At 40.7% G+C, this 5,888-nt stretch overlaps 1 non-coding gene across 1 annotated transcript; it reads left to right on the plus strand.

The window, feature by feature from the left end:
- The first annotated feature begins 408 nt into the window (after positions 1-408).
- On the plus strand, positions 409-534 carry LOC125355831. Its single transcript, XR_007211758.1, has one exon. It is a non-coding gene; the product is annotated as a U6atac minor spliceosomal RNA (small nuclear RNA).
- The last annotated feature ends 5,354 nt before the right edge of the window (positions 535-5,888 follow it).

The following is a 5,888-nucleotide window of genomic DNA, read 5'->3' on the forward strand; positions in this document are numbered from 1 at the left end:
TGAGCTAGCAGCACTTGGCTGTCACTTTTCTTTTAAGTAACAGAATCAACAATTATGCAAGGAAACATAATTTGTATTATAAAATTCTTGGTTCAATAAAATTCATTATACTGTGTTAAAGGAAAAAAAAAGAGGTTAGAGGAGGCTTTGGGGGAAAAATGTGAATTAATTAATTTTTTTTTTCTCAAGAGGAAATAAGAAGGTACCACATTGCAACTTGACTTTGCAGTTAGAACTACTGATGCCATCTTGTAACCAACCTGAAGATGAGGTAGCATGAGGACCAACACTGAAAGATGAATGCTTGTTAACTGTAGTTTGTGGATGAAAGTCACAGGATGATGAGTAGAAAATAACATTTACTGTGTTCCTACCACATACAAGACCCTCTATTAAACTCAGTAAGATGTGTTGTATGAAAGGAGAGAAGGTTAGCACTCCCCTTGACAAGGATGGAAGAGGCCCTTGGGCCTGACAACACGCATACGGTTAAGGCATTGCCACCTACTTAGTGGCATCTAACCAACGTTTTTTTGGAAACCGTGTTTACTAGTATTGGAAGTAGGAAATTCAAAGGGAATACCAAATTCTAGAGACACAGGGTAAAAAAAGAGAAATACCTACAAAAGCAATACTTGCAAAACTGTTTGGTGTAAGTGAACTGAACAAATGGGAGGGGGGAGGGAAAGGGGGGGAGGGAGGGGGGCATGAGGGACAAGGCAACAAACAGTACAAGAAATGTATCCAATGCCCAACGTATGATACTGTAACCTCTCTGTACGTCAGTTTGATAATAAAAATTTGAGAAAAAAAAATAAACTCAGTAAGATATTTGCTATTCCATGTTAACTCTGACAACTCTAGTCTGATGGTATAATATAGTCAATCTATAATGTTAGAGGAATGATTTTGATTTTAGCTCAAATATTTAAGCAAATACTGTAATCTCTCTAAATGACAGATTTTTGTTAAATTTTTTTTATTATATTTAAATAGCTCTACAGTCATGAGCCCAGTCTTGAGCTTGCAATAAAGACTCTCGTGTGCTTACAGTGAAAAAATAGAAATAAAAAATAAATAGTTCTACAAATGAGTTTCTGTTCAACCTATAATTTATGAGTACCATATATCTTGATCAGTGTCACTTCTTCCTTTTCCCATCTATCCTTGCCCCTATCCACTCAAATGACCTGGTTCCATTTAATCTGTGAAATAGGAATAATGATACCTTCCTATGGTAGGGTTGTTGAAGGATTAAATGAAATCATTCATGTAAATAGTTTAGAATACCATTAGAACTCGATGAAAATTGGTTGGGTACCAGTGGTTTGCTTGTGTAATCTCAGCTACTCAGGAGGCTGAGACCTGGAGAATCAGGGTATGAAGTGACAAAAAAAAGTCCATGAGATTCTATCTCCAATTAACCAATACATAAAACAGGTTGAAAATGTGGTTCAAGGGGTATAGAGCCTTGAACAAGCAAATTAAGCAAGTATGAGGCCTTATGTTCCAGCCCTGGTAGTAGCAAAAATGAAAAAAAAAAACCATATCTTTTTACAATAAACTCTTCAGCATGTTATTATCATTGCTGTTGTTAGTGTTATTACAATCTACTTTTAACATATGAGCAAAATGAGAATTAAAGCCCATATGGATTTGTGAAGATCACATTCTAATCTGCTCGTGTTTACTGTCCTGCTCGCCATACTCAGTTTTAGAAATGCCAACATTCTCCTCCAGCGAGTAGTGCATGGGGGAATTCTTCCCCAACACAGATGTGTCAGAAAGAGAAGAGAAAAGGAGAAGATGAGCCTAAGGCAGGATGTGACTCAGTGGCTGTAAAAGGCAAGGGAGCCCTTTCAGCAAGCCACATGTAAGGCTGGCAGATAACAAAGGCTCCTAGGATCCAAAGAATCTGGAGATCACATAGCTCAACACATCTCCCTAAGCCTCTACTAGCCTAACCTTTTGGGATTGGGCCTTCCAGCAGTCCAGAGCGGAGCAACTTTGATGGCTGAGGAGAAGTTTTACTTTGTTTTGTTCATTGAATTTTAGATTTCCTTTCCTTCCTTTCCCTTCCCTTCTTTTCTCTTCTTTCCTTTTCTTTTTCCAGTACTGGAGTTTGAATCCAGATCTTTGCTTGTTAATCAAGCTCTCTACTTCAGCCTTAATATTTCTTCCTTTTGTTTTCTTGTTTTTGTTTTATAAGCTAGAGTCTTTCTATGTAGTCTTTCTGTGTCATGATCTTCCTGCCTCAGCCTCCTGAGTACTGGAATTAAAAGCATGTGCTGCCTTGTCTAGACTAACTTGTAAGTCCTATTATTTATTGAAATGACATTTTCTTCCCTGGAACATCCACCCCACTGGTCCTAATTGTAGCTTCCAGAGAAGGAGAACAACTCCCTTTCCTTTGCTAAGTGACAAGCAGTCCTTCCTTAGGAAGCATAGAGAGCCAACTTCACCCCCAAGCCTTCTCCTCCTCACCTCCAGGCTCTCCCCACCCTGGAGCCTTTTTTTTATATAGACAAACAGAAATGGAATAAAAAAAATTGGGGAAGGATTTTCTTCTTTCTTTAGTTAGCTCAGGCCTTAATTGCTGTTTTGGCTGTGCATGGCTGAGAAAGATTTTCTAACAATCAGAGTAGTACAACAATGGATCTAATAGTCAGTTTGACATTTCATTGCATGTTTAGGAAATCATTCCTAAAAACAGTTATGGAAAAAATGATTCTATCATGTGATGGCAGCTTGGGTTCTGATGTGCTCAGCATCCATTCCATTTCCTTTGAGACTAAGATGAACATTCACTTAGACAAATAAGCAAGGTACTTCAGGTACAATATGTCCAGGAAAGTCAGCAAGGTGCTCTAGGAAGAAAGAAACACAATGCTCACTGGCATGATCAGATTTCCCCTTCCTAGTTGGATGGGAATTTGGGCCTGTGCATTGAACTTAATGATTGTCCTGAGGATACCCGGAGGACACTGGGGACTGTCTTTGTGGGACCCTCTGAGGGCTCATCTCCTCTTCTGACCTTTCTAAGCCTTGCTTCCTGTCTTCCGTCAGAATTTGTAGATTCTCCATGCTTCTCCAACCAGTTCTTGTCTGGTATGTATTAGCCAGTTGCAGTTTCTGTGGTAGTAGAATAAAGGGGGAAATAACATTATGAAATATTAATAAAATAACCTCAAAACAGAAAGAAAAAACATAGAACTTAGTCTCTATTGCCCATACTGACCATTATAAATGTTATATTTATTTCATGTGCTGTAGATCCATGTTGAATATTTTTATTTTAATATTCTCTCTCTCTCTCTCTCTCTCTCTCTCTGTGTGTGTGTGTGTGTGATTACTGGAACTTGAACTCAGGACCTAGTCATTGTCTCTGAACTTTTTCACTCAAGGATGATGCTCTTCCCCTAGAGACACGACTCTACTTCCAGATTTTTGCTCATTAGTTGGAGATAAGAGTCCCACCTACTTTCCTGTCTAGGCTGGCTTCGAAATGAGATCCTCAGATTTCGGCCTTCAAAGTAGTTAGGATTACAGGTGTGAGCCACTGGTTCCCAGCTATTTTAATATTCTTAAAGTTAAGTTTTTAATATAAAGCAGCATGAATTATAGAGGATGGGAAAATACAGAAAATCATATATGATATATTTTGTATGTAAAGTTATTACAGCACTGTCAGAACTGTGGTTTTCTGCCCAGGGTGGGATTTATGCCATTCTATACTGGCTTCTTGGTAAACTTTTGGTTTGTTTTTGTTTCACATGGAATGTGGGCCAGTGCTTATTTTCACAGCCAAATTAATTAATGAGAAAAATCCTCAGACTTTCCATTTATCACTTCCAAACACCCACTTTTGATGAGTCAGTTGCCATTTGAACAATATAGGATGATTTTCAAAGTAATTAAAACAGTCTGACAATACAATTCATTTCTTACTCAGGTTTCTCCAAGGGATTATGACTCCATTAATCTTTGGACCACCACCTCAGACAGGGTAAGGATATTAATCACCTTTCTCCAGTGGGAGAGGACAGAACTTAGAGCAAGTGAATGCTGTGTCAGTTATAGAGAAGAGAATCAACCAATTTGAAGTCTTTCTTAAAATATGTTTGAGGGGTGGTCACTAAACATCAACCAACATATATTTAGTGAATAGATGGTAAGGACCTGAAAAAATAAGAAATATGAATCACTGTGGGATCCAACAGGTGAGACAGATCTGTAAATAAATGAAGTGCACAGACACTATTGTAATGTTCATTAAGCTTAAAACAACTGTTGTGTCTTCTCTGAAGACTGGAAAAACTGGTTTTTTCACATGGGTACCACTTCTCTGCTTCTGCAAATATTTGTTAGTGTTTGCCATTTGCAAGACAGTTTGACATCTGGCGCTTCCTGTGCTCACACTACCCCGTGATGTGCAAGTCACCTGGCATAAACCCTCCCCTTTCTCCCTCTCCACATGCCTCCTGCTGCCTTTACTGCACCACCATGGCCTCCTCACCACTGTGCTCAAGTGTCCTATGCCTCTCTCACCCCAGCTTTCTCTCACTGACCCGAACTTGAGAAACAAAACGAAGTAATATGAGACAACCCCACCATGCTGTCTCACAGGCGTATGGAACTCAATACATCTCAGACCAAAGCCAATTCTCCCCCCCACACCTCCTTCTCCTCCTCCTCCTCCTCCTCCTCCTCCTCCTCCTCCTCCTCCTCCTCCTCCTCCTCCTCCTCCTCCTCCTCCTCCTCCTCCCCCTCCTCCTCCTCCTCTTCCTCCTCCTCCTCCCCCTCCTCCTCCTCCTCCTCCTTCTCTTCCTCCTCCTCCTCCTCCTCCTCCTCCCCCTCCTCCTCCTCCTCTTCCTCCTCCTCCTCCTCCTCCTCCTCCTCCTCCTCCTCCTCCTCCTCCTCCTCCCTTTCCTTTTCTACAGACCTCTCTTGCAACCAATCAACCAACGGATGCTAAACCATTCCTTCTCTCCATCTTCATGAGTATGCTCCTCATCCAGGCACTTCCTTTCTAGCTGCTATTTACTGGCATTAGGCTTCCTCTCTTCTTAATATTCGCCCCTCTCCAATACACTCCCCATGGCACAGCTAAAGGCATCATCTGTAAGTACATGTATATTTATGCTCTTTACCTGATTTCAAATTGATCGGTGCCTCCTCAAGGCCCTGGCTACAAACCCTAAACCTTTATCCATAACCTATAATGGCTCTTCAGATCTGGTTTCAGCCCACCTCTCACCTTGCTTTTGCTCTAATGTTTTCTTCCCATTTCATAGAGGTATTCAGTTCATTCCCTTCATTACCTAGTAAACCTCTGTCCATATGTTGAGATCCAACTCAGGCACCTCCTCCAACAGCAAGTCTTCCTTAACTTCCTCAAGATGAGGAAAAAAAAAAAAACTTTAGCAGAGAAGGAAGTGAGGACAGTTATTTTTTTTCCTTTACCCCTTACTTATACGGTCCCCCAGTGAGACTGTAACCCTTCATGGTGGGCCACTACTCCTCTCAGGGTGATCTTGGGACAACTGCTCCTTCCCAATTTCTATACCCAAGTTATTCTTTTGAACACAGGCACGGTAGCAGCCTACTGCTGCTAGCCCTGGGTTTCACACAGCCCCTGTAATTTTCAATATCTCACCTACATTCATTTAAGCCCTCCCTTTGTATGACAACTATTTTTATATTGTTGTAATTTAGGCATCTCATCCATTCATTTATAGGACTCTGACTACCTTTATCACCTACTACTTCTATTTATTACCTACTACTTATATTCGTCTGCCAAGATCCAGCTCAGATGCCTACCAAACTTCTCTTCATCTACCAAGATCCAGCTCAGATCCCACCTCCTACAAGAAGCTCCTTTGAGC

The sequence above is a fragment of the Perognathus longimembris genome, chromosome 7 (assembly GCF_023159225.1).
Source record: "Perognathus longimembris pacificus isolate PPM17 chromosome 7, ASM2315922v1, whole genome shotgun sequence".
Classification (NCBI taxonomy): Eukaryota; Metazoa; Chordata; class Mammalia; order Rodentia; family Heteromyidae; genus Perognathus; species Perognathus longimembris.